General features: G+C 39.4%; 1 protein-coding gene and 1 long non-coding RNA gene across 8 annotated transcripts in view; one reads left to right on the plus strand and one right to left on the minus strand.

Annotated features, from left to right (window-relative positions):
* Positions 1-12,882, plus strand: part of LOC306662093 — a 58,705-nt gene that overhangs the window by 28,961 nt on the left and 16,862 nt on the right. For 2 of the 7 annotated variants that reach the window (XR_013764060.1, XR_013764061.1), the window contains exons 3-4: positions 10,855-10,958; positions 11,944-12,003. The exons of 2 other annotated variants lie outside the window; for them this stretch is intronic. This is a non-coding gene — a long non-coding RNA (uncharacterized lncRNA). Of the gene's footprint in view, positions 1-10,854; positions 12,004-12,882 lie in introns of all 7 variants that reach the window. 3 more of the 7 variants (XR_013764059.1, XR_013764062.1, XR_013764058.1) reach the window with 2 other exon arrangements.
* Positions 1-12,882, minus strand: part of NTN4 (netrin 4) — a 103,783-nt gene that overhangs the window by 18,674 nt on the left and 72,227 nt on the right.

A 12,882-nucleotide genomic window follows, 5' to 3' on the forward strand; every position in this document is an offset into this window, starting at 1 on the left:
CAATGGAGAAGGCCTGAGTCATACTATTGATAATAGGCCAGGGACGCTGTCGGTCAGGTGACTGGTGACTGTTCTGAGAGCAGGAGCTGGAACTTTTCCAGCTTTTCCTATACTTAGAGACCCTGATGGCATGCTACTTTGGGTAGATCTCTCTCTCAACGTTTAACCAAGAATCAGTAGAGCAGTGGTCCTCAAACAAGTGAAGTCTGCAAAAATTCTTCTGTGTGTGTAAACTCCTGTCCCATCCATCCACATGCTCCCCTTGGTTGGGAGCCACCATGACAGAGCATGGAATGTTGCTCTTTTTCTGCAAAAGGTGTGTATTTTCTATTGGGGAAGAATCTCAGGTTCACTCATTTATTTACCCACTCAACTAAGAAATGCTGGTTAAAAATAATAATTCTAATGCTTGTGAAGCATTTGTAGTTTAAAAAATGCAGACACCCCTTAGCTAAACATTTTAGGTACTTCATACTATGGCCCTGGCCTACTTTTCCAATCTGAACCTTTCATTACTCTCTTACATATGGTCCTTTATCCTTATTAAATGGTACGATTTCTAGAACTAAACCAACTTTCCTGTTTCTTTATTAATTTTTATAGGAAAATTCTTCTTTCCATATCCATCTTTTGAAATTCTACACATCTTTCCAGATCTTCTCAAACATCACCCCTCAGAGTTGCCCCAATTCAGCCATTTGTGGGGTGAGAGTGCTCAACATATCTGATGACATCAGTGCTCATCTCTGATGACATGTTTCTTATTAAACTTTTGAAATTGAAATACAACAATATGCAGAAGAGAAGTGAAGGGCAGCCCCCTTCTTCCCAAGTGTGGAGCCCAGGGTAGCTACTCTCATTACCCATCTAAGGGACAGGCTTACCCTCTTTTAGACATCATTCTTTATTCCAACACAATTGAATCTAACGTATCCTTTCTTTGAAACCCTCCAGGGCCTTATATAGCATTTCTTCTTTAATCTCTGATCACACTCTTCTTTGCATTGCAGACAATAGGTGTTTTCCTTTCTTTCTCTGTCAAGCCAGTCACTCAACTATGGCCACACACTTAACTATGCCCTGCAGTGCTTCTTTTTAACCTGAGTCCCACCCTTCTATTTTACCGGGTTATGTGAAGACTAACTGAAGATAGTGTATGTCTGTAGCACTTAATAAGCAATTACCAAATGGTACATTACAGATGCTCGAAACATAGCCATTAAATTGAATTCAAAAGCAATGATGAAAACTCTTTTCAAAGAACAATGGAGAAGAACATAAAAGGCATAGTTTGAAAGACTGAACAGTTTGTGAGTTTGTGTAAGGCAGTATTTATCCATTCACTCACTCACCAAGCATTTAATGAGCAGTTACTATGTACTAAGTACTGAGCAATTATTTACTAGGAGTCGTATATAAAGAAGAGAATCTTGACTCTTCAAGAGATCCATACTTTAGAAGGGTAATTCCAATATTTAAAATTTTTTACCTAATACAAGGAGAGAAGTAAAGTTTTTTTTTTTTTTGTTTTGTTTTTTGCCTGTACAACATTGAGGTTCTCAGGAGAATGGCTTTATTTAAATTCATGCAGTTGTGGTTAATTGTTTTTGCATTCAATCCCCTAATATTTCTTTCAGTCATTCCATTTTTGAGGACATTTTCTCTTATGATATCAAAGCACTATTGGTTTCTTTCATTTTTAATTAAGAAATAATTGGGGACAACTGGGAGCGCCATAAAGGAGGCCGCTCGGCACAGCGCTGGGACTCGGAGCAACCACTGGGGCTCCGGCGGCTGCCCGGGGGAGGAGTGGCGAGGAGAGCTGTGTGGACTCAGGACACCGGGGCCTGCCCTGAGGAGGAGGAGGAGGAGCGTGGCCACTTGGATTCGGAGTGACTGCACCAGAGCTACAGGCGGTTGCCAGAGGAGAAGCCGCCGGCGAGCTGTTTGGACTCAGAACGACACTTCTGAACCCCGGGGCCTGCCCTGAGGACGAGGAGGAGGAAGAGGAGTGCGGCCGCTTGGATTCGGGGTGACTACACCAGAGCTAGAGGCGGTTGCCAGAGAAGGGGCTGCGTGGCGAGCTGTTTGGACTCAGACCACTTCTAAACCCCGGGGCCTGCCCGGAGGAGGAGGAGGAGGAGGAGGAGGAGCGCGGCGGGTCGTGTGGACTCGCAGTGACTGCATTAGCGCTCCAGGCGGCTGCTCAGAGGAGAGGGCGAGTGGTGAGTTGTTTGGACTTAAAGTGACAGCTCCTGAACACAGGGGGGCTGCCTGGAGGAGAAGCGTGGTGGGTCGCTTGGTCTTGAGTGGCCGCACCAGAGCTCCGGGCAGTTGCCCAGAGGACCCGTGCAGCGGGTCACGTGGATTCAGAGCCACTCAGAGGGACTGCTCCTGAACACCCGGGGGGTTATCTGGAGAAGGAGGAGGAACGGGGAGGGTCACTTCGACTCGGAGTGAGTGATTGCCCAGGGCTACGGGTGGTTGGTGGGAGGAGGAGGCACGAAGTGAGTTTCTTGGACTCCTAGTGACCGCACCGGAATACTGGGCGGCTGTCTGGAGGAAGAGGCCTGTGGCGGGTCTCTGGGACTCAGAGCGATTGTTCGGGGCCCCAGGTGGCTGCTCAGAGGAGGGGCCGCACAGCCAGGCGATTAGGTGCAGAGCAGGGTCCCAGGATCTAGGAAGCTTCTGGGTGGAAGAGCCGCACAGAGACAGGCTTAGGGGTGGAGCGAAGGTTCCAGGCCTGCGGGCAGATTCTCTGAGGAGGGGCAGCCTAAGGAGATTTATCTGCGAAGGGTGAGGCTCCCAGGCCCAGGAGGTAGGGCTGGGCCCCTGGGAACTTTGCAGAGGAAGGCAGCCCAGCCCAGGCGGTAGCTGTAAATTGAGGGGAACCTCTAGGAGGGAACTGACCAGCGAGACCTCCCCACCGGGTGAGTCTTCCCTGCTGGGTGAGGTTTCCCCACAAGGACGGTAAAACCAGAGACTCAGGCCCAAACAGGCCTTGCCTCAGCCCGCAGCCTAGGTCCCCTTTGGATGACCATTGGTTAACAAGTGGAGGCACCTCTGCCCACTAGCAGGGATTATACCCCACCTGAAGTCCACCACTCCTAGAGAGGCAGCTTCCTTGTGGAGCACCGCATATCAACTTCCTCCAAGAGCTTCAGCCTACTGAAGGCTAAGGGGGGATATATATAGAAATCTTCAGGGACATTGTAAGTCAATAGAGGGAAATCTGCAATATCTCAGCGGTCCACTGATACCTGAACAATATGAGAAAACAAGGAAGAAAATGCTGCAAACAAATCTAGATGTTACATCACATAAAACCCAATGACAGCATGGCAGAAGAAATGACAGAAAAGGAGTTCAGAATGTACATAATTAAAATGATCAGAGAAGCAAACGATGAGATTGAAAGAGACAATGCAAGCATTGAATGATCGCACCAATCGACAGTTAAAAGAGCAAATACAGGAAGCAAAAGATCATTTCAATAAAGAGTTAGAGATATTGAAAAAAAAACCACACAGAAATCCTTGACATGAAGGAAACACTAAACCAAATTAAGAACTCCATAGAAAGCATATCCAATAGGATAGAACACCTGGAAGACAGAACCTCAGACATTGAAGACAAAATATTTAACCTTGAAAACAAAGTTGAACAGAACAGAGAAGATGGTAAGAAATCATGAACAGAATCTACAAGAACTATGGATATCATGAACAGGCCAATTTAAGAATTATTGGGATTGAGGAAGCCTAGAGAAACAAGCCAAAGGAATGAACAATTTATTCAATGAAATAATATCAGAAATTTCCCAAAATCTGAAGAATGAAATGGAAAATCAAGTTCAAGAGGCTTGTAGGACTCCAAATACACAAAATTACAACAGACCCACACCAAGGCACATTATAATGAAAATACCTAACATACAAAATAAAGACAGAATTTTAAAGGCTGTGAGAGAAAGAACCAAATTACATTCAGGGGGGAAAACAATACAGATATCAGCAGATTTTTCAATCCAGACCCTAAAGCTAGAAGGGCCTGGAACAACATTTTTCAAGCCCTGAAAGAAAATGGATGCCAACCAAGAATCTTATACCCAGCAAAACTTACCTTCAAATGGACGATGAAATAAAATCCTTCCATGAGAAACCAAAGCTAACGAATTTACAAAAAGAAAGCCAGCATTACCAGACCATTCTCAACAAAATATTCCATGAGGAAGAGATGAAAAACAAAGAAGCAAATCAGCAAAGGGAGGAATTATCCTAAAGGAATTGTCAAATAAAGGAGGAAACAAGTTGTGTCAAACAAATAAATAAACAAATTTAAAATGAACCAAATGACCGGGAAACCAATCATTCTCTATAATAACCCTGAATGTTAATGGCCTGAATTCATCAATCAAAAGACATAGACTGGCAGACTGGATTAAAAAGACAGATCCAACAATATGTTGCCTGCAAGAGACTCACCTCATAGAAAAAGATACCCATAGACAAAGGTGAAAGGATGGGGAAAAACATACCATGCGCATGGACTCAGCAAAAAAGCTGGAGTATCCATCCTCATTTCCGATAATGTGGACTTCAAGCCAAAGTTAGTCAGAAGGGATAAAGAAGGTCATTTCCTACTGCTTAAGGGAAGCATAAATCAGCAAGATATAACAATCATAAACATCTATGCCCCAAACAGTGGCCCATCTATGTATGTCAAAAATCCTTCTCAATTTCAGAAACCAAATAGACCACAACACAATAATACTAGGGTGATTTTAACATGCCTCTCTCACCACTGTACAGATCTTCCAGACAAAAATTGAACAAAGAAACCATAGATCTCAATACACAATCAATAATTTAGACTTAACGGAACATTTATAGAATATACCATCCAACCAAGAGTGAATACACTTTCTTCTCAGCAGCACATGGATCCTTCTCTAAAATAGACCATATATTATGCCACAAAGCTAATTGTTAGCAAATACAAGAAGATAGAGACACTACCATGTATTCTATCAGATCATAATGGATTGAAGTTAGAAATAAATGAAAGAGTAAAACACAGAAACTATTCCAACATCTGGAGATTAAACAATATGCTATTATATGATGAATGGATAACAGAAGATATTAGGAAGGAAATTAAAAAATTCTTAGAGGTAAATGAGAACAAAGAAAACATCATATCAAAATCTCTGGGACACTATGAAAGCAGTTACTTAGAGGGAAATTTATTTCATGGAGCGCATTTAATAAAGAAGTAAACTCAACAAATAAACAACCTAACACTACAGCTCAAAGCCCTAGAAAAAGAAGAACAGACAGCCCCAAAAGTAGAAGACAGGAATAGTTAAAACTCAGAGCTGAAATCAATGAAATTGAAACAAAAGAAACAATACAAAAATTGACAAAAGAAATAGTTGGTTCTTCGAAAAAATAAACAAAATTGATAAACCTTAGCCACACTAACAAGAGAAGACGAGAGAAACCCAAATCACTAAAATTCGGAATGAACAAGGACATATCACAACAGACAGGATTGAATACAAAACATAATTAGAAGCTATTTTGAAAATCTATACTCCAAGAAAATAGAAAATTTCGAAGACATCAGCAGGTTTCTAGAGACATATGAATTGCCTAAACTGAACGAGGAGGACATAAACAATTTAAATAGACCAATTTCAAGTACTGAAATAGAAGAAGTCATCAAAAAGCCTACCAACAAAGAAAAGTCGGGACCAGATGGGTTCTCAGCCGAGTTCTACAAAACCTTTAAAGAAGAGCTCATTCCAATACTTCTCAAAGTATTCCATAAAATAGAAGAGGAGGGAACCCTCCCAAACTCATTCTATGAAGCCAATATCACACTGATACCTAAACCAGACAGAGACTCATCAAGGAAAGAAAATTTCAGACCAATATCCTTAATGAACATCGACGCAAAAATTCTCAACAAAATTTTAGCAAATCGCATACAAAACATATTAAAAGATAGTGCACCATGATCAAGTGGGTTTCATCCCAGGGATGCAAGGTTGGTTCAACATCAGGAAATCAATAAACGTAATTCACCATATTAATAGACTTAAAGTCAAGAATCACATGATATTTCAATAGAGCAGAAAAAAGCATTTGATAAAATACAGCACCCCTTCATGCTCAAAACACTAGAAAAATAGGGATAGTGGGAACATTCCTTAACATTGTAAAGGCCATTTATGCTAAGCCCATGGCTAATATCATTCTAAATGGTGAAAAACTGAAAGCATTCCCCCTAAAAACTGGAACAAGGCAGGGATGCCCTCTTTCACCACTTCTATTCAACATCGTTCTTGAGACTCTGGCCAAGAGCAATTAGACAAACCAAAGAAATTAAGGGATACGAATTGGAAAAGAAGAACTCAAACTATCCCTGTTCGCTGATGACATGATTATATATTTAGAGGAACCTGGAAATTCCACCAGAAAACGCTTAGAACTCATAAGTGAATTCAGTAAAGTAGCAGGTTACAAGATCAATGCCCATAAATCCAACGCATTTTATACATAAGTGATGAATCTTCAGAAAGAGAAATTAGGAAAACTACCCCATTCACAATAGCCCTCGAAAAAAATAAAATACTTGGGAATCAATCTCACAAAAGAGGTGAAAGACCTCTACAATGAGAACTACAGAACACTAAAGAAAGAATTAAAGAACACCTTAGAAGATGGAAAGATCTTCCATGTTCTTGGATAGGAAGAATTAATATTGTCAAAATGGCCATACTACCTAAAGTGCTATACAAATTCAATGCAATTCCAATTGAAATCCCAATGACGTACCTTACAGAAATAGAGCAAGCAATTATGAAATTCATCTGGAAGAATAAGAAACCCAGAATAGCTAAAGAAATCCTTAGCAGGAAGAGTGAAACAGGGGGTATTGCAATACCAAATCTTCAACTCTACTACAAAGCAATAGTAACAAAAACGGCATGGTATTGGTACCAAAATAGAAAGGTAGATCAATGGTACAGAATAGAGGACACGGACACAAACCCAAATAAATACAATTTTCTCATACTAGACAAAGGGGCCAAAAATATGCAATGGAGAAAAGATAGCCTCTTCAACAAATGGTGCTGGGAGAATCGGAAATCCATATGCAACAGAATGAAACTAAACCCATATCTCTCACCATGCACGAAACTAAACTCAAAATGGATTAAGGACCTCGGAATCAGACCAGAGACCCTGCAGATTATAGAAGAAAAAGTAGGTCCAAATCTTCACCTTGTTGGTCTAGGACCAGACTTCCCTTAACAGGACTCCCATAGCACAAGAAATAAAAGCTAGAATCAACCACTGGGATAGATTCAAACTAAAAGCTTTCTCTCAGCAAAGGAAACTATCAGCAATGCGAAGAAAGAGCCTACAGAGTGGGAGAATATCTTTGCCAATCATACTTCAGATAGAGCGCTAATCTCCAGAATCTATAAAGAACTCAAAAAACTCTACTCCAAGAATTCAAATAATCCAGTCAACAAATGGGCTAAGGAAATGAATAGACAGTTCACAGAAGAAGATCTACAAGCAATCAAGAAACATATGGAAAAATGCTCAACATCTCTAGTAATAAGAGAAATGCAAATCAAAACCACCCTAAGATTCCATCTCACCCCAATTAGAATGGCGATTATCAAGAATACGAGCAACAACAGGTGTTGGCGAGGATGTGGGGAGAAAGGTACACTCATACATTGCTGGTGGGGCTGCAAATTAGTGCAGCCACTCTGAAAAAACAGTGTGGAGATTCCTTAGAAAACTTGGAATGGACCCTCCATTTGACCCAGCTATCCCACTCCTTGGCCTGTACTCAAAGGACTTAAAATCAGCATACTACAGAGATACAGCCACATCAATGTTCATAGCTGCTCAATTCACAATAGCCAGACTGTGGAACCAACCTAGATGCCCTTCAAAATTGATTGAGTGGATAAAGAAACTGTGGTATATATATCCAATGGAATATTACTCAGCCATAAAGAATGATAAATTATGGCATTTGCAGGCAAATGGATGAAATTGGAGAATATCATGCTAAGTGAAATAAGCCAATCTCAAAAAGCCAAGGACGAATGATATCACTAATAAGTGGAGGATGACACATAATGGGGGGGAGGGAAGGGTTAGTGTTAGGGTTAGAGTTAGGGTTAGGGAGGGGGGCAAGTATGGAGGAAGGAACTACTGTATAGAGGGTAAAGAGGGGTGGGAGGGGTGGGGGGAAGGGAAAAAATAACAGAATGAATCAAACAACATTACTCTATGTAAATTTATGATTACACAAATGGTATGCCTTTACGCCATGTACAAACAGAGAAACAACATGTATCCCATTTGTTTACAATAAAAAAATAAAAATTAAAAAAAAAAGAAATAATTGGGAGGGATTATATAAGAAGTGAATATATCAAAGAACTATGCTCAATACAGTATAGACGTGATATTGATATATGAAATTTCATGTAAAAGTATAAAGCTTTCTTCATTTTGACACAACTAAACCCAAAGTTACTATATCGCTCATTTAGGTTGGTTTGGCTCTAGACAGCAGATGGGGAGATTCAGCCTGATGAAGGATGTTGAATGACCCCGTATCACAGCAACATATGGTATTCCCTCACCATTACGTTTTCATATACTGGAAAATTTGAGCATTTCTAGGAGTTGATGTCTGTATAGGATCCTGTATTTAAAACATGCATACATTTCAGGAATGGCAAGAGGAAAATGTAATTCTATCATATGCGCTTGTGGAATACTGTCAGTGTGACTTTTTGCATAATTACAAGATAAAAATACCACTTGGAAACTATGCAGAACTAGCTCCAGGCAGAGACTCTGACACCTTTCAAGACATACTTTTTCAGACTACACTCCGAGGCTTGCCTTGCATACCTAACTCCTGAAGTTTGATAATAGCCAATATTTGACACGCAAAATCTACATTTCTTATTTTTTTCCAGAATGAAAAAATATTTTCTTTTTGCTTGGAAAGAAAAAGGATCTCCTTAGGTTTGGGCTTAGTTCTGACTGCCCAACACATCTTTCTTACTGATTGTTGATTCTAGAGTGTAACTTGAACACTTACTTTTTTATAATTAATGAGAAAATTATGACTCAGAATGACATAAGTCCTTGACTTCAGTCCTTTGTCTTGTTCAACATGAACCCCAATAGTGAAGATTGAACAGACACCTTATATTATTATTATGAATTTAATCATTTCTTCATTATAATTTTTAGTGTATATGGCTATTGGCAGACTGTCTTTAAAAGCCAAAATGGAGCTTTCGGTTTATTTATTTAGGAGCTGTGTGGCAAATAGATTCAACATTGGAGTCTTTATTTTCTCCCAAATCGTTTACCTTGGACTGCTCACACCACAACCATAGTGGCAAAGTGAAATTATCACAAATGCTATTTTCATTCTTAAATATTGTCACAAGCATTCTTTTAATAATATCAGTGACTTATTTTGCATAGTACATTATTTCCAAGGGTGTCCTATTGGAAGAAAATCTAAAGTGACAATATAGAACTTTCAAAACAAGCTAAAGGAAATGAGTACAAAGATTTCATAAGTTCCCCTCAATCAATGTATTTAGCTAATCGCTGAGTGCGATGCACATTTTTATCTGCGGATGTGTATTTGCAGCGATACATCTATTGTGTGAAGAAATACCCTTCTATTGGGCAGTTACAGAAAAGAGAACAGGAAGCTGCTATAGAGGATCTTCTAACAGCAAACACAACTGTTAATGAAAAAATGGATGGACACATTTTCAAACAAACTTGTGTGTTCACAGGCTCTAAAACTCATATTTGTTTCAACCATAAAGGCTGATAATCAATCCAGTGGTTTAGAAATTGCCCTTAAGATGTCTTAGAAAAACAGAAAATAAAACAGAGGCAATATAATAAAGTTGGTAACAGCACAAGTTTGGGAGTTGAACCAGAAGAGTTCAAATTCTGTGCTGAGGCTTGTTCTTCATAAGGGTGTGTGAAATGAACCTCCTCAATTCTTAATTTTCTCGTTAATGAGGAATAACAATACCCATGTCACTGGGTTGTTTGAGAATTGAATGAGTGTATATGTTTAGCAATAGATCAGGCGTTTAGTGGCACCAAATCCTCCAAAAGGAACTAATATTATCTGGATGAAACATTAGTTTTAAAATGGCCATTGTTAGGGCCGGGGGTATAGCTCACTCAGTTCGTAGAGTGCTTGCCTGTAGAGCACAAGACCCTGGATTCAATCCCCAGAACCGCAAAAATAAATAAATAAATAAATAAACAAACAAATAAATAAATAAACAAACAAATAAATAAAATGACCCCTGTCCACCTGTCTGTTCTTCCGTGCACTCATTCACTCATACCTTCACCAAAGAGCTTTTGAGTATTAGTGTTTAAATGAACTACGCTAGGGACTGAAGACACCAGGAGTCATCTCTCTTGAGTGAGGGAAAAAGAGATGTACAAACAAACAATTAAAGGGCACTATAGTTAGAGTCAGATTAGTCCAGTGTGCTTGAGAACACAGGGGAAAGTGCACTAGAGGCCAAACTGCAGATAAGGACTGGTTTTTAAGGAAATTAATGACCTAACTGGCTTTCCAAAGAGTCTCTTTGCCTTGGCTCTGGGAGGAATATGGTGGCAAATGGAAGTTTTTTAAGAAGTAGCCTTCTTGACTGCTCATAAGTCCTTCAGAGTTAAGTTCCTCTCCTCTTACAGGTTCCTTTCCTTGGATTAAAAAAAAAAAAAAAAAGATCTGCCGTTACTCATTTTGTAGATCATTGGGAAAAAGTCAGGTGCGATCTGTGGTCCTGCTGCTTCCAGGGAGCTACCCTGCAATGTAATGTAGAGGAAAAGTCCCAGCTGGTCACCCACATGAATGTAAGTATGTAAATACAAGTAGGAAATGGCCAGGAACCATTAGGGTTCACTTTATTCCAAGGGGATTGCTACAGTTTTCAGTGGTAGAGTCAAAGGACACCATTGCAGCCTTTGAGCCGCCTCCCCACTTTCACTAGAACTGAGTCTGTTCGTCTCTGAGTCTTTCACTTTAAGAGTGATGCCGGGTACCAATCTTGCTACAGAAACAACCAATGGAACCCGGCATTTTACCTCTTTTTAAATCGCCAGTATTTCTTAGTATTACCTGATGGCTCTCACTTTTGCTATTCTGTTATTAAAAGCTACATTGGGAGCAAAATACCCTGAAAGTATTTGCTCCTGATTTAGCTTTTCTAAAAACAGAACTCAAAGTTCAAGGCCCTTAGCTGGGAAAGAAGTAGCTGCTCAAGACCTTTCACCACTAACCGGCGGCCACTCCCTCCGCAGCGCCTCCCAGGCTGCCAGCATTGTTTTCTTCTGAAAAGGCCAAGGCCCTTCAGAATCTCTAATGGGGAATTTTTAATAGCAAAGTCATTTCAAAAGCTGCCCAGCTGTCTGCTGACGTTCTTAGAAGGAATGGAACTTGAAGGAGATGGTTTTGAGATGCAGCTCCAAACAGAAAGGAGATACTATGAACTGTTAACAAATATATTAAGTGTGAAGTTAAATAGTAGATAAAAGGAGCCTTCCATCTTTTTCTGATAGTGTTTTCTTCTTTCCTTCTATTATCAACTATTTTTGCTAGTGGATGAGTAGCTATATAAAAAAAGAACAAATTGTAAACAAATTGCACTTTGTAAAAGACAATAAGAGTTTCCCCTTCACTAATCCCAGGGAACATTTTTCTATGGATTCTTGAAATGTTGTAAACATGGTGCTCAGAGATAACTAGTTCCACAATATTCAAGGTGTATTTAATTTCAAATAAAATTATTCTTGAGTCAATCTAATAAGAAAATAATCTAAATTAAAATTTACCTTTCAGTTACTGAAATTCAGTCTCGTGAAGAGTTGTACGACCCCCATAAAAGAGGATGATATGTTGGTATGTAAGAGATGCTTTAAAACATAAGTATAAGGTATTTAAAGATATTTTCTATTTCCCTTCTACAAATTTTTAAATGCCTAATGCAAACTAATACTAGAATTATGCCTACTGTTTTTAATGTTTCCTGGTTCTGCTGCTCAGAACCTCTATTTGATTTCTGCATCATTCCTTTTCTGTTTGAGTTGTCACCGAGCCAGAAGCTATTTATTCTTGGATATATGTAAGGGGTCTTATGTAGTTAATACACCAATTTTATATTCCTGGTTAGCTACTTCATTTAAATGGAAGAAAGCATTTTTGAGTGTATTTATCCCTAGAAAACTTTTGGATATAATTTTGGACACTATATTTTGCTTTGAAGAATTTGATTATATTGTACATCATCATCATCATTATTTTAAGAAATACCACCTGCTCAGTATTCCTAATTCACCCAGGCACCTAGCCAAGAATTGTGGTCATCCCTAACTTCTTTTTTTCTCTAGAGAAGCAAGCCTTATTCCCTATCAACTGTATCTGTGTTAGATATTCCCTTTGAACTCAATGGTCCCTGCTATATAATCTGTCCTGGTACATTTTATCTTCATAACACTTATAGTTTTTAATTACATCTTTACTTGGGTAAATTTATCTGTAGTTCATTTCCATGGGACTACATTGTATATTCAGTGATTAGAACAGGCCTGGCACATAGTAGTCACTCAGTAAATATAGTTGAGTGTTTTTAAAAATGGATGAATCATGTCTCTTAAATATTTCTTACTGACTGATGGTCTTTTAGCCTTCAGTGTTCTTGTTATGATTTTTGCCTCACTGCCATCTCTATAGTACCCTGTGGATCCTTTGATCTCAGTATCTGGAAAATTCTGGACCATG

Source organism: Sciurus vulgaris (assembly GCF_902686455.1).
Source record: "Sciurus vulgaris genome assembly, chromosome: 5".
In the NCBI taxonomy this organism is placed as follows: domain Eukaryota; kingdom Metazoa; phylum Chordata; class Mammalia; order Rodentia; family Sciuridae; genus Sciurus; species Sciurus vulgaris.